Source organism: Carex rostrata, chromosome 19, assembly GCF_964058835.1.
Source record: "Carex rostrata chromosome 19, lpCarRost1.2, whole genome shotgun sequence".
Classification (NCBI taxonomy): domain Eukaryota; kingdom Viridiplantae; phylum Streptophyta; class Magnoliopsida; order Poales; family Cyperaceae; genus Carex; species Carex rostrata.
The window spans coordinates 1,834,835-1,860,553 of NC_135936.1; the positions used below are offsets into that span (position 1 = coordinate 1,834,835).

The 25,719-nt window shown below is 33.0% G+C and overlaps 3 long non-coding RNA genes across 3 annotated transcripts in view; all 3 read left to right on the forward strand.

Moving 5' to 3' along the window:
• Window positions 1-5,045: 5,045 nt before the first annotated feature.
• On the forward strand, window positions 5,046-5,942 carry LOC144571890 (uncharacterized). The gene is made up of 2 exons (XR_013517607.1): window positions 5,046-5,272; window positions 5,596-5,942. It is a non-coding gene; the product is annotated as an uncharacterized LOC144571890 (long non-coding RNA).
• A 15,834-nt stretch (window positions 5,943-21,776) lies between these two features.
• Window positions 21,777-25,719, forward strand: part of LOC144572021 (uncharacterized) — a 70,641-nt gene continuing 66,698 nt past the window's right edge. The window contains exon 1 of the long non-coding RNA XR_013517644.1: window positions 21,777-21,788. This is a non-coding gene — a long non-coding RNA (uncharacterized LOC144572021). The remainder of the gene's footprint in view (window positions 21,789-25,719) is intronic.
• LOC144572024 (uncharacterized) lies at window positions 23,578-25,590 on the forward strand. The gene is made up of 2 exons (XR_013517647.1): window positions 23,578-24,143; window positions 25,244-25,590. It is a non-coding gene; the product is annotated as an uncharacterized LOC144572024 (long non-coding RNA).

Consider the following 25,719-nt stretch of genomic DNA (forward strand, 5'->3'; position numbering starts at 1 on the left):
TATTGAAGAATGTATTCATAGTAATAAATTTTATTTAAAAAATTAATGCGGCTGTTATAGAAGAAATAAATTTGACATCCATCTATGTGTATAAACATAGCGAATATGTCACTGCATTCTATTTTCTCATATTCAAAAGAATACTGGACTCACCACGGCTTATGCAAAAATTAATATGCAAAGTTGTATTTTTATATATTAATAGTTATTAATATATGTTTTATCGAGTATTTATACGGGTATCGGGTCGGGTTCGGTTATGGGTCGGATAATTAAATGAAACTCATATCCTACCCATTACAGTATCGGTTCTGGTTCGGATCCGAGTTGGATATTAAATTATTAATTTTGTAACCATACCCATAATTTAACCGGTTATATTTTTTAAATCATACCCTATCCAAATTAATTGGATCTGGGTCGGTTCCGGATCGGATCCGGTTCGGTTCCGAATCGGATCCGGATAATCGGGTAAAGTAGCACCTCTACATGTGCTGTCAAATTCTATAATATCTGAAAGAAAGAAATCAGAGGATTTATCGATTCTAAGTCGCGAACGATTCATAAAGTGCGCACCCCAATTAATAGAGATGGTGTTCATTGACAAATGTTATGATTTATTTTTAACTTTGATTTTTTTTGGTTTAAAATTTGTAGGTATTTTCATTAATAAGGATAATTAGTTATACATAATTTGGTACCAGTACATACAATATTTATACCAATACATTATATATTAGAACTAAATTTCTTTACAAAAGTAAACAAAAAATAAATAAATAAATGCATATTCAGGGGTTTCTGTGCTCAGATCGGTAGATACATATTGAGCATGCAGTATTTTCTGTGCTTATTCTCAAATTGATAGATTGTGAGTCTGCATAATTTATTGTCATTAGTATAAAAAAATGCTGTTGAAATCAAGGCGAGATAGGAAAATCCAGGGAGCCTTCACGCTCATATGAGGTTTGTCCCTAATTTATTTAGACGGAAATACACTACAGCAAAAAATAGTATCAGCTACCGGTATCAGTGACCGGTGCTAACGCCGGTCGCTGATACTCAATTTTTTTTGAAAAGAAAACGAGAAATAGCGCTAGCGACTTATACTTTCAGCGTATTGGGGGTAAAAAATAAAAAAGGCGCCAGAACCCTAGCAGCCCCGCATTTCTTCTCCCGCCTCCCGACCCAAAACCATTCCCGCCTCCGCGCCTCTCCTCTCCAGTCACCTCTAGACCAAAACCCTTCCAGCCTCTCCGCCTCTCTTCTTCGATCTTCCACATGCCTCCTTTTTCTCTCGCTCGGCGGCGCGACTTCGGCTGATGACGACGCCGTTCCCTCTTCTAAGCTCGTTGCAGCAAGACTAGCGAGGGTTTCGTTTGTCAGAGTTTTGAGTGCGAAGCTCAGAGAAATCCTGGGAGGGTTCAAGGATTGAGGCAGCGAATGGTGGAGGAGAACAAATGCTATTTTACCCTTACTTGCGAGAAGCCATCGGAGGAGGTTAGTTTTAGTGAAAATTGGCCGTCTATTAGTCTAATAGCTTTTATGAGTTTAAAATTGTAAGTACCAGTACCGATTTGACCTTCAATCTGAACCCTTCTCATATTCTGTCCGTCTATTTTGTGTGTTCTTGTGCAGTTAAAATTGAATTTGGTTTGATTAATTGACACATAATTGAGCCACAAGTTTACAATTTAGTTTATTGAGGCTCAATTGCAGAATTTAGCTTAATTGGGAGTAAAAATTTTCATACTGGTGAAACATTATTAGAGATCATTTTTGTGCTCAATTACCAAAGACTTTGTAAAAGATAGCCCTTTTAGTTGCTCTAGACATTTTGAAGAGACTATTTGTCATGTTGTTATAAATTAGATGTTGTGAAAGTTCTAGAAGATGGAGATTTGCAAACTCGTCGACTGTTGGATTATGACAACAGATTGAAGCATTCTTTCACTGCACATCCAAAAGTTGATCCATTCACCGGTACCTTTCTAATTTAACAAGAGTTTCTTTAAAGGCACTAATATTTTTAATGCATTGCATTTTAATGCATAAAATTGCCTCTGCAACTACTACACAAATGACCAAATTGTCTGTGTTAATTGTAAACTCATCATGTACATAACACAATAATGACCAAAATGCCCTATGATTGAATTCACCGGGAACATGTCATCTAACTATATTATTCAATGTTTCTTGTTAATTAATTCAATCATCTTAGAGTTGCATATTCAATGTTATTTCTTATTTTGCTTTCAGATTTGTTGAACATAAAAAAAAAAACTTGAATGGGGCTCGTGGCCTTCTTCCTGCCCAGGCATGGACTCAACTTGTCTCAAGAATAGTATTGTACTATTATATCATGTACAGAAATTCTCTAATAGGCATGTTTGCAATCTGAACATGGATTGGATTATATATACGTATGGGCTGACTATTGCCTGTAGTTCAACTTTTCTTTGGTTCTGAACAAGAAATCCTAATTTGACTACTTGAACTTGTAGATTACAAGTTGCTTTGTAAAGGGATTAGGGGAATCAGCAAATCACATCTCCTACTGTTATTGAGGTACTTAGACTAATTTGTCTTATTTGAATAATTAGTTAGTATAATTTTGTTACAAGGATTTCAAGAAAATTGAATTAGTGGGAACTTAGAACTGATGTTGTACATACATGCTTTTTGAGTAGCCATTTCTATTTCAGGCAATTTTTTCTTATGTACTTTTGTTTATATTAGATTATGACTGTATCTGTTTATATTAGATTATGAAAGAATCCTTAAGGAAACCAAATAAAAACACAGTGTGTTAGTTTTTTGTCTTTTTGTCGTAGATTGAAGAACCAAATTTAAGTGGGGTAAGCCATCTGCTGGTTGATGAAATCCATGAGAGAGGCGATCAGATATGTGGATGTATGAGCTGCATCTATTCGGTGTTTTGTATAAGCGATGTGAGGTGATCAGATATGTGGATGTTAGTTTTATGTTAGGTGTATGTTTAGTTAACAAATTTGTAACTGAAGACATGATTTTTTACATGTTCCATAAATGGCAATTTCAGTTCTTAGCTCTTACTAATGGTTTAATTATTATTGTATTTTGAGCATGATAGTTTATGGGTAATTGTGCTATTGGTAGACAGGGCAATCGAGTCTCTATCAGAACTCAGAATTGAGAACATTAGTAATTGGTGTAATTGATATAAATAACAAAATAAACAAAAAAAATTCTGCAGGAAGCATTAGCGATCGGGATGATGTCATTCAGCGACCAGTGACGTCATTGGACGAGCATTAGCGACAATGCCTTCAGCGACCGGAGTATCAGCGACCGGTTTTTATCATCAGAGACCGGATTTGGCATCAGCGACCGGCGCCGTGACTATCAGAGACCGGAAAACCGGTCTCTGATAGTAGGATCTGCTGTAGTGATACAACGAGAGCAAAGAAAGGTCGAAGCAGAGGAGAACAAAGAGGACAAAGAAAAGAAAAAGGAAGAGAGAAGAAGAGGAGTTTACAGCATATCACATTGCTGCCAACAACATCACTGCCATCAACCATAAACACTTACCTTATTTATGTATATAAATAGTAGATACTACAGGCAAGGTGGAGTGAATTTACAGCACCTCCATCCGAATCCAGTGGATCGAGACGAGAGAGTATATAGCAAGGCGGAGCAGTAACCAAATCCATTAATAAAAGTACTGCTCGGATTAAGTAAAGCGGAGTGGACCGAACGGAGTGGGAGGAGGGAGGGTAGAGGGAGGGCGGAGGGAAAAGGAAACAACAGACTTCTTCAACTCTCAAAAATCTCTTCAAGAAATTAAGCTTGAGGAGGAAACATGTGTGAGCGTTGTTGCCTTGTTGATTTATTTTTTAACTTCCTTTTCTTTTCTTTTTTGTTCAATGTCTTGTAAATATTTCTTTTCCTTGGTTATTAAAACATAAAATAGACCGTGGCTTATATTTTTACAAAATTAATAGAGAGAATAACATGTGCTCCCTTATGCATGCATCTCTTAATATTTCAAAAAGATTAGAAAACTAGCTAGTTCCTGACTTCCTGTCCTATTTATGTTGATTTATAATTTATTGAAAAAGAAGTTGTTTCTATTCCATTTATTGCAGCCCCTATCGTATGGAGAGCACAATTCCTTTTAGTCAATTAAGTAATTAATACAACAAAAATCGCCTCTCAATTCCTTTTAGTCAATTAAGTAATTAAGTTCAGACTTTTCGCTTATTCTCAAGGTGTTACCAAGAATGAAAAAAATATCATGTTCAAAACGACAAACCCAGAGAGTTAACTGTGACTGAGATCAATCGAGGAATAGATACAATTCAAGTGAAAACTAAATAAATGAATAATAGATGGTTAGATATGGGGCTGTAAACGAGCAGGGCCTTAGCCCGGCTCGTTTATTTTGGCTCGAGTCTGGACCGAGCGAGCTGGACCTAGGTCACCCGAGGCAAAATCTTTGGCTCAGCTTGTGACAAGCCAGCCTGAGCTAGCTCGCAAGCTGACGAGCTGGCTCGCTGGGCTTTATTAGACTGCTATTATACAAATTCAAAAATAAAAAAAAAATAAAAAAGTCCATTAAAAAAATTTAAGAAATTGTCTAGCAGGCACATCTTCAAGCAACTAAAGCCCATATCATTTCTTTCCAAACTGAAAATACATCAATTTTGCATAATTACACCTTTGAAAATGGAACTGAACTTAAAATTATACGGGACTAAACCCTAAATCCACTGTAGCTTAACGAGCCGAGCTGGCCCGGTCCGAGCTGACCCCTGGCTCAGCTCGTTTATTTTGGCCCGAGCCTGAGCCGAGCTAGCTCGTTAACAGCTCGGTCCACTACCGAGCGAGCTGTTAGCGAGCGAGCTAGAGGCGAGCCACGAGCGAGCCACGAGCTTTTTTGACAGCCCTAGTTAATTAGATATATCGGATGCAAAAATTTTAAATGTGTGGGACCAAACAGAGACCAATGACTTGTGGTAATTTTAGCGAAGAAAGGACCCAGTTTTAATAGAGATGAGTTAATGAAAAATACATAGGTACATATGCGAAATTTCACTCTATATATAGTGGAATCATTTGGGTGGTTATGTACCACTCTTACAAAGAAAACAACTGCAAGTGGTATTCCAAATGGCAATAAAAGCTCCTCCAATGCTCTGTATCATTATCTTCCTACTTTTTAGCACCTCTCTCGTTTTCCCTACTGCAGAGGGCTCTCGAATCCTAGAAGAAAGCAAGATTGATGGTAATTTTTCTCTTTCCCTGCTGTGGTCGAGTAGTTTTTTTTTTTTTTTTTGATTGAAATCTTGGCAGCAGTTGCCAAGTTAGAACTGTTGCGTGGTCAAGTTTTAAACTGTCTGTGATCCAAAATTTTGAATTTAGTTACTCCTACAAGTTTCAATTAAGTTAAATTTTTCGATACATGCAAAAAAGGATGTGTACTGTTGGCAAACTACCTAATGTTTATATATGGTTTGCATTTGTACATGACATTAGAGTTCAATTATAATTAACATCACTCAACTAATGACATAATTTCTTTTTCATTTTATATTTTGCATGATACAGATATCTCGTACGGTAACCCTATCAACCGTAACAGGCCCGCAGTAACCACACGTCCTGGCCAACCATAGATTCATCCGGCTCCGGGCTGCAGTACAGCCAACCATTGCACTCATCCTGAAGCAAACCCATAGAAGATTAATCAACAATTAGACGAAAGAGTTGAAGAACGATAATGGAAGAACATATATATGTATGCGTATAGGCTTTCAAATGAAACTTATATATGTAACATGGATAAATAAAGAGGTGATCTTGTGATGTGTACACTACACTCATATATGTCTTTGTGCTGCCTGAATAAATTATTGCGTTTTAATAATAAATTGAGTTGTGAAATTAATATGATTCATGATCCTGATACTATTGGAAATAATCCTCTGTAATAACTATTGATTTATCTTCTTATGGTAACATGGCCATTTATAATTGAATGGGGTTTATTAACTTGGCTCCAATGGTTCACGATTCCACAACGAATATACCTATTGATCTCCCTATAATATGTCCTCATATCATATGGACCGAATAACAAAAAATGAAAATTAATAAGATGGCATAAACCATCTCACATCTCACCCACTCCAATCAAATCTCTTTTCCCAAGCAGCTCAACACTTTTGGTAGTTGGTACCACGTACCACTCCCTTCAAGTCTCTTATGCCAAGCAGTTCAACACTGCCGGGTACCGCAATCAAGTGAGAAGGGGAGTGCTAAATTAAGCGCATAAATTAAATTTTTGAGAGCTGAGAGAAAACTGTCTTTGAATTCCAGTTTTGCCCTTGCTCTCTCTTTCCGATTTAATTAAGAAATCGAGTGGGTCTTTCTTTCCGTTTTAACTAAGAAACAGAGTGGCCATGAGAAAAAAATACTTTTTAATTTGATATGCAAAAATGGAAATAAGTGGATTAATTAGAAAGAAAATCAGAACAAAATAAAATTTTATTTTATTAACACCATGTTTGGATGGAGAGTAGAGGAAGGAATAGGAGGTTAAGAATAGAAGGGAATGGAATGGAATAGAAAGAAAGATTAACATATTTAACCTCTTCGTGTTTGGATGATTAATGAGAGAAAATAAAACTTTCCTTTCTGTCTTATTTTTTGTTTGGTTGACTAAAATTTAGGAGGTTAATGAGAAATTCGGTGACTGTTGTAGGTTTGAGGAAAAAATCTTGTATGAGAATTATATATGTAAAATATAGGATTAGACATTTGTGTTATTTTTTCTAAAAATATTTGTAACAAAATTTATTTCCATCCGTTATACCCCAATTTGGAAGGGAAACCAATTCTATTAATTATAATGATACAAGATTAAACCTTTCACCTCCTATACCCTTCACCTCCGACATAATTTTAACAACCAAACACGATTCAACGGAAAGTTTTTGTTTATTTCCATTCCTTCCCTTCCTCTACTCTCCATCCAAACAAGGTGTAAATTTATTTCTTTCCTCAATCAATAGCAGAAAGTCAAATCCAAAAGCACTTCATAAGTCATAACTATGCCAGATGCATACGACAAAAGGCACTTCATGGTTAGCTTGTATTGTTTTGAAAATTTTGTCAGCAAGTTGGCTCCCCATCTTGTTGCACAAACAATACGAGCAAACCAGCAAATCACCTTTAGCTGCAATATTAACAAGCTAAAGCCATTTTTTTATATATATAATTTCACAATGTACATGTGAAATATTACACAGGCACCATTGTAAATTAATCAGTACTGCTTGTAGATGAGTGATGGGTGATTGGTAATTTGATTTGTAAATTATGTAAAATCTTGGAAGAAATCTATAAAATTATGTTCAAATTATAATATTGTAAAACAAAACATATGAGAATTCTCAGTGGTAAATGATAAGCTTTATCGGACCAGCATGACTCATAAGGCCTCACCATTCCAACCTGGTTTCGTGGCTATGACAGATATATATGACACGATAACATCACTTTAGCCTCAAGACTTGCCTTCAGTACATCCTTTGTTACCAGTCATTGCTAGTTCATGTACTTTACCTTCATTCATATGAAATATGGTTAAATACAAATAAGTGGGTAAATCAGAATAAAATTGAGTTTCGACATTTCAATTTAGAGTTATTATGCGTCTCAAAACAAATGGGTTTCGATAAGGTATACTGAGGTTTTTTAATATTTTCGAATTAGGTTCAAATTCAGGTTGGACAGAACCTTGTGGAGTTCAAATTTTGTCAGCTCTATTAATACATTTTATTTTTTTTGTTTTTCAAAATTGCGAAGTGACCAGCTAAGGCCAATCAATTTTTAGAAGATTATCATGTCAGTTTGGGTCTGTGTGTTGTTTGAATTTCAATAATCCCATCCAAATCAGAGTCCTACTCTCTCCGGTTATCTTTTCCAGCTATTAATTATGATTATTGCTTTAGTTTATAGTTCTTTCTGCAAGTACAAGAAGGCCTAAACTGTATATGTCATCCAATTGTTGTCATTTTATATGTCATCCTATATACACTATAAGGGCCTGTTCGGTGCGCTACTGTGCGCGTGGGAAAAAGAAAATTCACTCAGACTAAATTTTTTTTCCCACGAGCACAGTAAAAATCAGTTCAATTACCATGTCCATTCCCCAACCCATTTAAATGCCGAACCAGCCCTAATAATCTAAATTGATGAGTTATGGTGTCGATACTTGTATAGCTCGTGTTGGTATCAGAACTTCCGTATTTATAACAGCCCCTTCCCAAAACTTTCATATTTTATATTATTCATCAGAAAATTTTAGTTAATATAATAGTATATTTGTACTTTAAGTTTTAGTTAATGCGAAGGCCCACTTGATTTCTTAATTAAGTTGGAATTGAAAATTTTAGTTAATTTTTCTTAGGTCCCACCCTGTTTCTTAGTTAAATTAGAAAGAGAGAGCGAGGACAAAATTGGAATTAAGGACAAAGTTTTCTCTCTGCTCTCAAAAATTGAATTTGTGCACTTAATTTAGCACTCCCCAAGTGAAAATGATACCCCTTTACCCTTTTGGGTTCCTATAGGCTATTAGGAATGGACTTCCAAGCACGTGACGCCTGTTCTATATCAGAGGATTTTCGTTTCTAATTAGTCACGAACGATTCATGAAGTGTGCACCCCCATTAACAGATACTCTGTTCATTGGCAGATGTTAGGATTTATATTTAATCTTGTAACTTCTTTTCAATGTCTAGTGAATATTTCCTTCCCTTGGTTAATAAAATATAAATAGACCGTGGCCTACTTTTTTACAAATATAATAGAGAGAATAACATGTGCTTCCTTGTGCATCTATTTAATTTTCAAGAAGGTTAGAAAACTAGTTCCTATTCTATTAGGATATGTTCTTATATGTTGGGTGGATGTGTTTTGATATCTATACGGCTATACGTACATATCTAAATAAAATTATTTTTATACAAATCTTATGCTTATTAATTTGTTAAATACAAATATCTAATTAAAATTATTCTTATCCTTATTTGTTAAATATCATATTATTTATTTGTTGAGGGACTGGAGGACTTCTTTATTGTGTCTTCACATTTAAAAATTTATACTTAAAACTATTTATAAATTAAGGGTCAAAACCTTATATGATATGCTTTCTTTATGCCACATAAGGCCTGTTTAGCTATAAGTGGAATAGTGAACAAATAAAATTTAAAATAATTTTCTATTTCGTACTATTTCAGTCGTCTTAAAATAAAAGTGGAAGAATAGAAGAATATTTATAAAATGAGTCAATTTCATTTCATAAACTATTAATTTCGTCACTCCATCGATCAAATAGAGAAGAGTTGGGCTACGGTGCTATGCATATATATATAGTGTCATCTTGTGCTATGCATTTTTAAATCGTTGGATGAGCTTTGAGATTAGTGCGAAAATTTTTGCTGGATGAGAAGTTAACAGAAATTGACAGAAATATCAGTAGTCGCTAAAAGATTTGGTCGCTGAACCGGGGAAGGGTTTAGTCCTGAGTTTGTAGACAGATTAAATGAGATACCAAGAGATAAGCGGTCAGTGAGGATGTTGTAGACATTGATAATCAGATTGTCGTTTTGTACCGTCTTGATTTGCGGTCTTGACAACTATCCATTTATTAAAATGCCCTGTATTTTTTCAGAAATACCAAATAACAATTTAGATTTCCATATGGCATAGAAAGTAGTGACTCTTGCATTCACACTTTAACAATTGCACAGAAGGTTTGAGATGTACCTGCAGTTTTATGCCTAGAGGCCAGATTTCATCGTTGGTGACATTTCTAATAAGCGATACGATATGGTAGAAATGAATTAAATTTGTGAGAGTAGGAGGCGGCGGGAGGGGGCTGTAGGCGCGAGGCAAGATGTAGGAGGCTAAAATGATTATGCACTAATCTTAAAGCTCATTCAACGGTTCAAAAATGCATAGCATAAGATGACACTATATATGCATAGCACCGTAGCCCAACTCAATAGAGAATCGATTCATGAGAATGTAGAGGAATCTACTTAAAAAAACATGAATTTAACTGTAAAAGTTTAAACTCAATTTACTTCTTTTCCCCTACAATTCCACTTAATTTCTTTGTTGTTCAGTTAAAATAGAATCTTTATTCCAATCTATATTCTCCTTTTTCATATTTACTTTAAAGGGATATTCCGACACGAGAAAGTAATATAAAATATAATACAAAAATATTGCATTGGCCTTTGATAGGTTTGATAGTAAAAAAAGCTATAAATCATCTATGAATTTAGCACAGTAATAACTTTGAGTCCGATCCGTTGATGTAAAAACTTTCCTGATTGAATTACAATAATTTTTTTTTATTGTTAATACAATTGTCAGTACGTAGACATTTAATTATGTCATTGAACTTCAAAAATTAGTTAGAGAGGACTATTAATTTTAGGACTATGTAAATAAATTTTTCTTATCAATACAAATATTAGCTGCACTTGCTAGCTAACCTTAAAAAAACTTTTGAGTCGGTGTACTACGCCTTTAATAGATTAGATAGTAAGACAACTGACTCTGAAGTCCAAATAAGTAAACTTTTTTTTTTTTTTTTGTTGCAAACAAAGTAAACTTATTTTGAATCACCATAAAAAATTGAAATTTCAAGAACTGATTCTTTTTTTTTTGAGAAAAAATTGGAGTCATGCCCTAATTTCTTGTAATTGAAGTTGCAAAGAGTTTTTGTAAGAAGGTGGAAATAAAAATTTAAAAAATTGATTCTGTTTCAAGTTTTCCGTTTTAGTCCATCATTTTACCTAGTAGACCTGGAGTCAACCGCCACATATATAGTTCCATACTTCCAATCTTCATACTTTTCAATAGACTCGCACTCTCCACTTAAATATTCTATTAAAAGACAAATAGATTGTCATCACCTCTTTTCATATTTCTCTTAATTTGTGTCATTTACATTATCCTTGAAGACCTTGACTAATGTTGGAAAATATAGCCAGAAGTTGACTGGCATTTGAAACATAGTAGAATCGTACAGTTAGAGGTGTCAATGGAGATTATGGAGTGATTTGGATTTTTTTTTATGCTATATATAAAAATTTCGGTGCTAAATCCGAACAAACCTTCTAGAATTGTAATTAATTTTGCACAATAATAAGAGAAGTCCTATTTTGCATTTCTAGTGTTAATTTGTTTAATTGTTAATTAAGAATTTAAATGAAGTACTTTAGCATTTTATTATGATTTGTTTGATCCAAATATTTGAAATTGGCTTTGGTAAACTAGCCAGAATCGTTAGGTATGAAAGCGTGAACTCTCTCTAGTGTGGAGATTATCTCGAACTCGTTGTAGTTGTCAAATCCCCCAAGAGTCTTATCGTATTGGATCTCGAATCATTTGTTAATAAACTATGAATAATTAAATTTTTTTGAAGAAAATAGTTTTTTAAAGGGGAAGGACTTGAGCCAGATGAGTTAACCCGACTACGGCCCTGGATTAACCTCATAATTGGATTGCTACGCCGGACTCGGGTAACCTCAGCATATAGTTCAATTACCTCGTATCCACCCTCAGAAAAACTCATGATTTGATTGTACAGTACCTGCCAGTCTCCATCATTTTGAACTGGAAACAGTTGGAACTAGGTTTGTGCTGAATTAGTGGGCATGTTAATTTTGGCCTGAATATTAAGGTCATACTGACCCTGATCTACTCCCAAACTCTGACAACTAACTGATTTAATCCCCACTAAATCAGTACTTGGTATTACCAGAATCACAGTAACAGGCCTGATACTATAATAAACCCCATTATGGTCTGTTAAAACATCACCACCAGTGTAAATGTATACCATTAGACTCATTTTGAAACCAATACACACAAAACCTAAAATTAAAAATTAACTAAACTAGTTATTAACCTACTAAAAAAATTGAAAATAAAAAAATTAACCAATACCTCGAAATCTAAGTATTTATACCTAGTATTTTCCACATATGACACTGCTGACATTTAATAGTAATAATATCAAATATTACAAGTATTTATACCTATGCACTGAAGTATTTATACCTATGCGGTTAACTATTATTCAGTTAGAATGAAATCTTTATTCCAATCTATTCTCCTTTTTCATATTTACTTTAAGGGGGACAACCCAATACGAAAAAGTAATATAAAATATATCCCAAAAACATTCCAATACTTCAAATGGACATTTTTTTTTTTAATCTTTTACAATATTTAAAAAAAACTATTTACAGAGTTATGTGATAATGTTTACAAAATTTAAAACAATTAAATGTAGCATCTAGATTCAAATTTAAAAAAATAAAATTGTGAAACAAAATTAAAATTTGATTTTTCTTTTTACCGATTTACAGTATTCGATAAAACTATCTACAAAGTTATATGATAAGGTTTACAATATTCAAAATAATTGAAAATAGCATCTTGATGCAGATTTGAAAAAAAATTAAATTTTTTAAAATGTTTTTTTACATGTATGTCATGTATCTATTTACAGAATTTTAATGTGGTCTTGTTAGTTACTAGTTCTAAAAAGTTGTTAAAGATCTTCTAGATGTACGTGATCCCAATGATCTGGTCAAAAGTCTACAAGTAGTCTCAGTCAAAGCGATTAAAGCTGTTAAACTGGAGGTTTATTGGGGACCTCACGGTAATGGCGTAATGCAAAGTTGTTATATTTGCATAATTCATTGAATCGGTTTATATAATTTAGTATTTAAGTTTACATAATCTGTTAATTAAACTGGAGGTTTAAAGACACTTTTCAGTTAAATCCAGTGATTGATTTCCGGAGACTGCTGCTTCTTCTTTTCTTTTTTTAAATTCCCTGACAGATGCTGCCAGTATTTTGCATTAGCCTTATAACGTCCATCTTTACATGCTCGTGTACGAGCCCTAAACTTACAAATCTTCATGAGCACAAAATCAGGAAATAAAAAAATAAAAAAATAAAAAATACTATCTGCTCAAAGCTAGCAATGCTTTAGCCATAGCGCACCTTCTGTAATGATCTTATCAACTAACAACCACACGGAGGCATTAACATACCTCTGAAAACTCGTTCGTTAATTTCTCTGTTTTCAGATGAACCACGTGACGCACGTGAACCATACTATCCATGTAACCTCTTTCATGCAACCTCAACTTCTAATGATTTGCCAAGAAGACGACCATATTCTTTGTCCGGAGGCTGTTAACAGCTTTCATTCATAATAGCTTATTGTGTGTTTAGTTAAATTTAAAAAGCTAGAATAGAGAATCCAATTTATTTATCTTATTAAAATAGTTTATTCTTATAAAAAGTGAAATTTTACTATTTTAATATTAAAACAAATAGCAAAAAAGCTATTATAAGAATAACAAATATTTTTTAGCACGTATAATCAAAATAAATTCCTAGCGATTGCTCGGTTATTTTTCCAAATTTGACACTAATACACACGTCTAGTCAGCACTACTTACTGTAGCTTTTCTAATGAGTATGATTATTTGTTAGCTTTTTCCAATTGACCTCTAGTCAACGGTCCCACATGCACTTACGATTTCCACAATTTTTCAACGTACTTTAAATTGCCATCAATAATTAATTAATGTCACTTCTGTAAAAACAAAAAAGAAGAAAGATACAAAGTAAATCAAAATAATTCGGAAAAGTTGCGAGACAGAGACAAAAATATTGTTCTATCAAACGTAGAATCAATTTAGAATGTTTAACTTAGATATTTTTAACTTTTTGAGTAACATTGAAAATATGTTAGAAATAGATGAGGATTCAATATTAATTTAATGTTTTCAAATACGATTTTCATGCGGTATACAAAAAATAACCACATACTACTATATATGTGGATTTTTATACGAACTTAAATATACAAATGTCTTCATTAAATATAAATATAACACCTTCAATTCAATTAAATATTTAATATATGTCACTTCGGTTAATAAATCTGAAAACTCGTAACAGACATGATCTATAATCATGCACGAATGCAGATATATATATTAATATTTAAAAAGATGAAAGCATGAATAGTTGCAGGTTATTTGTAAAATCAGTCAAAACATAAAAGCATACATTACTAATTTGTACGGCTGTAAAAGAAATAAGATGGATATGCGGGCATATTATACGTGCATATATATGCGGCTGCACACGGAACTGTATACATAGATCGGACTACTGTATAAAGATTTTTTATGCGAAATTTAACTTCGTACACATATGCAATTATATAAGCTGTATTTTACTACACTGGTTGAATTCTGTTAGATACTTAGATTTTTTATGCGAAGTTGACAGGCATTTTGCAACATAGTGGAAGCCCACAGTTATTTATTGTTGTCTAATTACAACTTTTTCACATCTTCATATTCACTCAAGGATAAGGAAAGAACTGGCTGCCTTATGACACTGCTATAAAAATAGAATCTCTTAACGCTCATTTTCTAACGATTTAAATCAATTTTGATTTGAAACCGAAAGACTAACGGTATTGTGACAAGTTAATAAATGAGTTGAAATATTATTCTATCAATAGCGTTCTCAAGAACTAACAGAAGATGTGCATTATAATCCTAACCGATAGAAATATTTCATTATCATATAATATTGGTTAATATATTAGTCCCGATAGCAAAACAAACTTGTTTTATTAGTTGTGTTTTCAACCATTAGAATTTAGATACTTCAATTTCGTGCATATTAACTGGATCGAGGTTAGAGGTTTAATAAAACCCGGGTCGGGTATACCCGACCATACCCGCCCGTGCCCGCCGCCCGGGGTACCCGTGCCCGAGCCCGGGTATGGGTCGGGTACTCGGGTACGCGGGTACGGGCAAAAAACGGACCGGACGGGATTTTTTGGACCCATACCCGACCATACCATACCCGACCATACCCGTACCCGACCTTACCCGTACCCGACTTTACCCTACCCGGATACCCGTCTACCCTTACCCGTACCCGTACCCTTATACCCGACCCACTTTAATTCAAATTCAAACCCAAAATTTGATTTTTTTTCCCGTTCAAAAAAAAAGAAAAAAATACAGAAAAAACAGAAAAAAAAAACAGAAAAAAAATAACAGAAAAAAAAATAACAGAAAAAAAAATAACAGAAAAAAAAACAGAAAAAAAAGAAAAACAAAAAGAAAACAGAAAAAAATAAATAAAATACCCGTACCCGCCCTACCCGTACCCGCCTTACCCGTCAAGGGTACACGGGTACGGGTATAGGACGGGTAGGGTGTGGTTTTTGAAAAATATACCCGCCATACCCGTAGCCGTATACCCTTGTACCCGTCCTACCCGTACCCGTACCCGTCCCGGGTATACCCGGGGTACCCGTACCCGCCCTTGTATTAATACCCTAATCGAGGTCATTAATTTTCACACTGTTCCCTGTCAAATCAAATTAATTTCTCTCATCTCTCTCAATGTTGTAAAAAACGGCCTTAACATCCTATTAAATGTCTGTTTAATTGTTAACAACGGTCAAACAGTTACGAATACACTAATCGGTGGTCCGTTTGCAGATTTTTCTGATTAATCGGTCGTTATTCCTGTTTATTCCTTATTATTCCATTTATTCTTGTTTATTCCTGATTATTTTGTTTATTCTCAATTATTTTGTTTATTCCCGTTTAATTGCTTGTTTATTCCATTGAATATTTATTTTTACATTATTATTTTTTTGTTTATGTCACTGTGTGTACTAATAAGTTTTATAAATTTTGTATTATAGTTTTATTTGTGCTTGGATATACATCCAATATGTTTTATGTATGTTATTTCTTCTTACTTTAAAATTGATTAATTCTTCTATTATTTATATACCCTATAGTTTTCTTATTTATTGATGTAATTTTTCAATTAGTACGACATGTTCATATATGAAATTAAGTTGTTATCATAAATTAAATTTAGTGATTTTATCTTGGAATGTTTTATTTCTTTTAAATAATATGTTATATTATTTAAAACATATTATTTAAAAAGCTTAAATGTGTTACTTACACATGTAAAGTGTGTATGTATTGTTAAAAAGAAATAAGCGTAGTACGTATCATGTTATAATAATAGAATTAAGTTAAATTAAATTTATTTGATAAGTTTGATAAATTAAATAATCATTTTTAATCAATTATGAATATATACACATAATTTTAATAAAAACAATTAATCGTCCACATAATTTCGATTAATCGACCATATACGTACTGATTAATCGCTTAGCAGAACCTTTTCTAACCGTTATTTACAATATTATTGTTGTCTCTTCTTCCTCTTAATTTCTTCCTTTTTGCTAACCATATTGCCTTTAATTTGTATGTTTTTTTATGTTGAATTAATATTGAATATATTACTTGTATTATGAATATGTAAGTTGAATGTTGAATGTTTATATAGAATGTTGAATATTTATTGAATTATCTATGTATATCATGTATATATTGAATATCAAGTTCGTCTAAGTACTTAATTTACTTTTATCGATTATACAGATCTAACCGATAGAAATACTAATAATTGGATTTTGCCTAGGATTTTAAATATGTTTGTGCCTCATATATTGTTTAATGTATAAAACCAATATAATATCCGATCTATATTTAAATATGTTTGCCTAGGATTTTAAATATGTTTGCCTCATATATTTAAATATGTTTGCCTAGGATTTTAAATTACGTATCATATACATCATACTTCGGGGACCAAATTCAGCAACAAAGATTAATTAAGATTTTTTAAGACTTAACCTATTTTCTTTAGTTTCCTTAACAGCTTAATTCTATCTAACAATAATTCTTTACTGCGGATTAAGATCACATCATTTAACCACCTTTTGCCATGATTTTAATTCTCTAGTCGGACCTTAAGACACCTCTATTCCTTTCTTAAATTTCTTTCAGGAATTACGACAGCCGACCATTAGTTTCTTAGTACTCCTTGAGTTTTTAATCTTATGTTACTGAGCAGTGGACTAAAATTAATTTGGTATCATTTGAAATACTGTATCTGTTTTGACATTCGTGCCAAACTAAAACCGATGACTCAGATTTCATTCTACCCAGTAAGGTATTGGAGTGGATATGAATTCAGAAGCTAGGGGCAAATAACACAGAGAGCTACGACGAAAGTAGTTTTGCTAAGAACAACTCGTCTACATCATAGTAACATAAGTTGATTATACTTTTTGACTATTGTTGGAAAATATAGCAGGCAGTGACCCGCACTTAAATCATTAGGGGTGTCAATGGTACCTTTTTAGCCATTTATCCGATCCGTATCATATCTGATAAGACGGGTATCAGTATTTTTTTTTTTTCGTTAACTTATTAGATATGAGTATGGGTAAGAATTTTTTTTCGTTAACCAAATGCGTGCGGATATGGATAATGACAATTTCGTACCCATTACCCTATAGGGTAATTATAAAATCTAAATTTATATATATCCAATTCAATACAAATTTACTCTTCTATAATTTCATTTCAGTGCCCCTAATTTTGTATCTTTGATAATTCATAATTGATATATTTTTCTGCTATTCTATTGTTACCTTTCCTTTTTACTCCATTGTAGGAAAGGAAATATAATCAGTAAAAATCTGGCTCTTCTTCAATTTATCGAGTGTCAATTTGACTTTCTATTTCAATCCTCCACATCAATCTTTCCTCATAAATTTCAAATTCGGATTGAAACGGAATCATAGAAGACAACCACACACTGTAAGTATGTTTTTTATCATTCATGTGTCTTAATTTTTCATTGATTTAGATAAAAGTACCATAACAGTAAACACCATTAAAATTGACTTATCCAGTGAAACAAAATAAATGTGTGTTTTTGCAATAAAAATTATAATTAGTAAAAGCAATTTAGACGGTAATGTAATGAGTAAAATATAATTTGTACAATACTTCAAAATCTAAAAAATTCTAATTAGTATTATCCGTTATTTACTCGCTACCCTTTTGTTACCTGATAATATTAACGGGTAAGAATAGGGTAGGGTAGGGTACGGCCAATTTTTAATAGATAAGGATATGATATGAGTAAGGTCAATTTTAATGAGTATGGGTATGAAAATGCCTCCACCCGATCCGTACCGTACCCGTTGACACCCCTAGGTAGTCGAACCAAAGTTGGGCCCTGTTCCCCTTTTTCCAAAATTCCGAGGTGAGTTGCATCCAAAGGTTCCAACAAACTAGAATTCAATATGTACTCATTTAATTTGTTAAAAATCTGTTTTTGTCCAAATTTTGAATCGAATGTTTGTAAAATATTACAGTGTCGTACGAATATTATTACGTGCTTATAATTTGACTTTTTAAATCTAAATAGTTCAATATCAAATAGTGTGTATATATATACATAAAATTATAAAGTCACATCTTTATAATTCCTAAATAAATAAAATTTGTAACTTATATATAAAAATTATTCGTGTGAAAATTTGTATATTTATTCGACTAAGTACAAATCTATTTATTTATTTCTTTACACAAGTTATTTTATTTTATTATATTTATTCAACTAAGTTACCCTCTTAATAATTTTTTTTTAACTCAATAATAAACATTTAAGTTTGGTTTCATAAGAACCAAGAAGTTCAAATGCTAATACCTGAGAATGTTTCATAAGAATCTGATCTTGAATCGCTACATGATAAATTAGAAATTATAAAATAAATTAACCATTCAAATCAGAATTGCATGTAGCCGTTTAAATGAAAATAGCACAAATCTCAAAGCTTGGATTTAATTTTTGGAGAGGATTTAACCCAAATCAATTCCCTACTTCAGGTCCGGACCCCTATTCTTTCCCCTCTTCTTCCTCTGACCGACGGACCCACAGCAAAAAAAAAAATCAGAAAAAAAACGGGAGTGTCGCGGGGGAGAAAAGAGTAGAAGGGCATTTTAGTCCATGAAAAATTCAAACGCTGTACGCACAGAATCTTACGCTGTAAAAATGAGTTCCCCTTATTTTGCAACCAAACAAATCTAGAATAATACATTTTTTAGCATGTCTAATCAAAATAAATTTCTACCGAATGCTCGTTTTTTTTTTCCTAATTTGACACTAATACACACGTATAGTCAACACTACTTACTGTAGGTTTTCTAATGAGTATGATTATTTGTTAGTTTTTTCCGATTGACCTCTAGTCAATGATTCCACAGTTACGATTTTCACAATTTTTTAATATACTTTAAGTTGCCATCAATAAATTAATATCCACATCCGTAAAAACAAAAAAGAAGAAAGATACAAATGTCTTCATTAAATATAAATATTACACCTTCAATTCAATTAAATATTTAATATGCTTTCAGCACTTCGGTTAATAAATCAATAAATATGTAAATAAGCTAATGTCTCGAACATCAAATCATATTGGATGAAAATTTTATAATTCGTCCGTCCGATCAACTCAACTCAAATTAACCGACTTGTGACATGTCAATATTTCTTTATCAGATTTACCCCTACTCTCTACACATTTTTATTTTGTAGAAATAACAGTCAAAGTGTCAAACCACTGTCGGGCTATTATTTTTACTGATACTAAAAGGTAAGAGCCTGATCTTTTTTGAATTATACTTTCTTTTTCAATATATTGTTGGGGTGTCACTGTAGGGTTTTCGGGTAGGTTAAAGTGCAACAATTCGATTCAGTTCAAGATTTGTTCACTACCCGAAAATCAGAATCCATGTATAAAACTAATTCTAGGATTAAAACAGAGTTTACCACTAGACGCGCAGCGGAAACTTCAAGTCTAGTCCAGCGGTAGCCTTCTTCTCATTTCCTTCCGTGTCAGATTCACGAAACAGCCCAGCAGTCACACTTCTATCAGTATCCACACGAACAGGTTGATAAACTTCTGTAATTCGATATGCTAGTACCGAATTAACAGCCCCTCTTTCTTTCTGTCTCTCTTTCTTTTTCCGAAAATCTAAATAATAATAGCCACCGAATTCTGAACAGATCACTGCATATTTATAAAGCATATGCACCAGTTCATTTGAGCCTATTCATGGCATCAATTCGTTGAACCCTTTCAGAAGACTTATCCATTTCAGATCATATCAGAATATCAGAAATTCGGACCTAGCCCAATAAAGAGTTGATCCATATTAACTATTAATATGGCCCATAAATATTCTGGCCTATAGTACATTTCTTTTTTCTTTTTCTTTTTTTTAAAAAAAAAAAAAAAAAGAAGGCAGAAGCCCATTTCATATTACTAAAATTGGATAATTACAAAATTAGTTTTAGTGTGCCCTCCAAACAGGGAACACCTCAACTGAGAGTAGAAAATATCAAGTCACAAAAACAGCAAATAGTTCATACAACAACCATAATAAATAGAGCTAAAGTCCAAAAATATTTCAGATTAGCTAAAACTAAGCCACTCATAAGGGGGCTAAGGTAAACTAGATAAGTAGAGCAAAATGGTGAATCTGTCTTCATCTGCCATCAAGTGGCCTCGGAGCCCTCAGCAGGAGGTTGGAGCACTACCATGGAGAGAGGCATGAACTAACTAATTGGAATGGCATCCTCAACGATGGGGAGCCACTCTTCAATCGATTGTTTGGTCTTCTTCTTCAGCATACCTATCCAATACAAGCATAAAGATTTTATCAGCATAATCATTGTTCTAGCTGTTTTAGCTGGAGTATTATTAAAACACATTTCATTTCTATTTTTCCAAAGAGACCATGTAACAGCACTTAAAACAATTAGAAAACCTATTCGATTCACAAGAGTAAGGGAGTAAGCAAACTGGATCAAACTATCCCAGTTGTGCCAGAGGTGCATTACCTCTTGACTTTTTCCTAACCAAAACCAAACTTGTTGAGCTAAATCACATTGTAAGAATAAATGATCTACTGTTTCAAGCTGACCACATATATGGCACTGAGTGTTACCTGTCCAACCTTTTTTAGTAAGGTTATCTTTGGTCAAAATTAAATTGTGGGAAACTAACCACATGAAGATCCTTATTTTAGGGGGTATTGGTAATTGCCACCAGACCATAGCATTAGTTGGTTGATACCCTCCAAAGTTTAGAATAGTATAAATTGAGTGAGTTGAGAACTTCCCTGAATTGTCCCATCTCCAGTCTATCTTGTCGTAAGGCAAAGTGAAAGAAGTAGCACTAACAATGGCAAGCAATTCTAACCATTCCCTATAATCTACACCTATCAATTCGGTTCTAAATTTCAAAATCTGCCCTTGAGTGTGTATGACATCGGCTAACAAAACTGTTTTATTAATACATTTAGAAAATAAAGAATAATATTTGATTGAGAGGGAGCAATTTTGGTACCACTGATCTAACCAAAACCTAAGTTGAGTTTGTAAGCCAGGGGTATACGAAGAGCTCATTTCGCCAATATGACTAATTTTATTTAGAGAAGACCAGAAAGGAGAAAGATAAACTGTGCAGTTTCGGATATATTTGTGTATGAGAAGGGTTTTCCAAAGGCCAAAATAGTCATTATTCTTAAGTTTCCACCACCACTTAAGTAAGAGTGAAATATTCATTTGTCTAAGATCTAAAATTCCTAACCCTCCAAAGTGTTTAGCTAACCGAGAGGTATACCAATCTAAAAGGATGTATTTTTTTCTCTTGGAATTACCTTGCCACATAAATCTTCTCCTAATTTTATCTATCAACTTAATAACAGTAATAGGAACTTTGTAAACCGAAAGAGCATATAGTGGAATAGCAGAAAGGATTGAATTCAACAATGTAAGTCTACCTCCTATTGACAACTTAGAACTTTTCCACAGTTGTAATCTACTTTCTACTTTATCTTTTAGGAAGGACCAATCAGAAATCTGTAGTTTTTTGTAATGTAATGGAAGCCCTAAGTATTTCATTGGGAATGCACACCAGGAGCATCTAAACAATTGATTAAGATTTGATGTAGTATCTATATGTAAAGGAAACATCTCCGTTTTGTCATAATTAACTTTTATTCCAGAAATGGATTCAAAGGCTAACATAGTCCACCATGCAGCTTCCACATTGTCTTCTTGAGCTGCCAAGAAAAGAATCGTGTCATCGGCATAATGGCAGTTAGTAAGGGCCCTATTGTCTATACATTGAGGACCTAAACATCGGATAACATTAGCAAGCCTACCCTTAGAGAATATTCTACTCAATGAATCTGCAGCTAGAATATATAAGAAAGGGGATAATGGATCCCCTTGCCTAACCCCCCCGTTTACAGTAGAAATAAGGACTAAGATCCCCATTAATATTCAGACAAGATTGTGAGCTTTGAAGCCATTGAGTGATCCATTGGATCCATCTACTACCAAAGTTCCTACCATGAATTATTTCTAGCAGATATTCCCAATTTATCTTATCGTATGCTTTTTCAAAATCTATTTTAATAACTACACCAGATTGTTTTGTAGTATGGCAAGAATGTAAGATTTCTTGACTAAGAATCACGTTATCTAAGATATACCTATTCTTAATAAAGGCAGCTTGACTATGATCAATAAGTCTATCTATAACTATATCTAATCTAGTAGTAAGTAATTTAGAAAGTATCTTAAAACTACAATTAACTAGACTAATTGGTCTAAATTTCTTAACATTATTGGCATCTTTTTCCTTTGGTATAAGGCAGATGCATGACCTATTTATCCTATGCAGATTTAGTTTGTTTTCATAGAAAAAATGGACTAGAATCATGAGATCATTTTTAACTATATTCCAAAAAAATTGATAGAATTTAAATGTGAATCCATCTGGGCCTGGTGCCCCATTTGGATCAGAAGCAAAAACCGCACTCTTAAGATCCTCTTCACTAAAAGGTTGTTATAATTCCCATTGTTCTATTCTAGTGAGTTTATCTCGCTCATCCCAAAAGTTTGTATCCAAATGACCATATTTTAGACCAGGAGTTCCTAATAAATCTTTGTAGTAATCCACTATGTGATGTCTAATTTCTACCATATTATGATTAAGAGTATTATCTATCATTAAACTATTGATTTGATTTTTCTTAGATCTATGTGAAGCAATTTTATGAAAGTATTTAGTGTTCGCATCACCACCCTCCAGCCATAATTATTTAGATCTTAGTCTCCAGTGGTCCTCTTCTTCTTGTAACAATTCTTCTAATCTATTGGTACTTTGAATCCAAATTTCTTCTTCTTGAGGGGTATAGACTCTTTCCTCTTTTAATTTTTGGAGGTCATGTAATCTTTTTTGAAGAAGGGTTTTTTCTTTTTTTCGTTGGCCATAAAACCTATAGTACATTTCTAACAGTCACACCTTCAAACTTAAAAAAAAAAGATCTTTTTTGAAAGTTCCGCAGAAACTGCGACTGGGGCTCTTAAAAAAAAAAAGATATATCTATTTTTACTCCGAAAGAAAACAAGGCTGGTGATGATCGATCTTGCTCTTTCTATTTTCCTAATACATTCAAAACGGTAAGAAAGTTGTTTCTATCCCATGTATTGCAGTCCCTGACGTAAGGAAAGCTCAATTTCTTACAGTCAATTAACCGAACAAAAATCGCACTATCAAACTGTAACGAGTTAAGATTTATCACTTATTCTCTCTCTGTGTGGTACCAAGAATGAAGAAAATATCATGTTCAAAACGACAAATACAGAGAGTCACATTGACCGAGATCAACAGAGGAATAAATACTATTCAAGGGAAAAAATAAATAGGAATATAGGATGCAGAAATTTCAAATGCAACGGGATAAAATAGGAACCACTGATTTGTGGAAATTTTGGAAAAGAAAGGACTCAGTGTTAATTAGTATGAATAAATAAATTTAAAAAAAAAAAGGTACAGTCACTAAACCGCACGCACACAAATCTCTCTCTATATATAGAAACCATTTGGGTGGTTATTACTTGCCACTACCACGAAGGAAACCACTGCAAGCGGGATTCTACATGGCAATGAAAGCTCTTCATATGCTCTGTATTCTCTTCCTACTTTTTATCGCCTCTCTTCTTTTTCCTTCTGCAGAGGGCCTTCGAACCCTAGAAGAAAGCAAGGCTGGTGATAATCTTTCTCTTTCTCTGTTATGTTCAAACTTTAATCTACACGTTTAAAATTTTCTTGCTTGAAATACCTGCAAAAGGATGTGCTCTGTTGGCAGACATGAGATTGGAAGTTCAAACATAATTGTCAACAGTCAATTGATATGAACTGTAAATCAATTGTTTGAAACAGATGCTAACAATGTACAAATGATCGGTAAATGTTTTTACTTTTATAGTTTACACACACATCAGCATTCTTATTTAGGTATTGCAAACCCACTGAGCTCAATCAGCATGATTATTTATAAGCTTAAGATCAAAATTCAATGCATCGGCTATCAACTGTGAACTCACATCAATCAAAATGATTTATTTCACGAAAGATTTGTTTCGATAACAAATTAATTTATTAAATTTCATTTATTTTTATTATGAAGTGAAGTAGACAAAAAATAATAAAGAATAAATACATTAAAATAAACTTCTAAATCTTTAAATTTTTACGGATTAACTTTATTTATACTAAATATACTCACATGTTAACAAATTAGTTATGTAAACTCTATGTGTATCATTTTGATGAGCTTGAGTTCGTCATTGAACCGATCTAATAAATTATGGGTAATGTTGACAAACAATTTTAATTTGTGTTAAAATCTCAAATACGAAATACGAACAATCGATTTTAGCCACTTAATATGATTTACATAAAACTTGTTGGAAATCAGATCTGTTTATATATGTTTTTTAGATTTCTTTAAACTATCTCTTTAATTATATAGGAAACAATAAATATGTTGATTTAAAAAGCTCTGAACCATTCTAAACGATTAGGAATTTATTTTTGAAATATATGATTCGATATTTTTAATAAGAATACATGTATATGGATTGGACTCGCTACTTGAATTTCAAAAATCAAAATTTAAACGAAAATTATTGTGTCTATTTTACTTTGCCCTCGCACACCCTCACACACCCACGTATAAATATATATTGATATTTTAGTTTAATTTTTTTTAGAGCTTGTTGTTTATTATTTGTTCCAAAAATATTTTAAGTACTTCCAACGTCGTCTCATGAACTAACTAATAATTGATATGTGATTTCTACTAGGTATATCAACAGGAAATTTGGATCCAAATAGGCGTGCATGTCCCGAGGGTAGATGCACCTCCCGTGGCGATCCTTATACAAGGACATGCTCGTATATGAGAAATTGTCCCACTCCACCCACCGTCCCACCGCCCACCGGCAAGTAATTGACAGAAGCGAAAAATATAAAAGAATCTGCTTGACAATGGAGAGGATGGAACAATAAGTAGAGTATGTGATAACATCAATATATATAGATACAAATATATATGCAGTGGCGATGCCATTGAAAATAAAGAGGGGCCTTAATTGGCATGTACTCTGTCAAAGCCTTTTTTTTTATGATATATATGTTGTATTGATAATTATCTCGTTGCTTTGTAAAATCTTGAAACTCATGTGTCATCAATCAATCTACTCATAATCCCTTCTAGTATATTAGTTAGGATATTGGATATCAACTTAAAGCCACAGTTTACCAGGCTGATTGGCGCCTA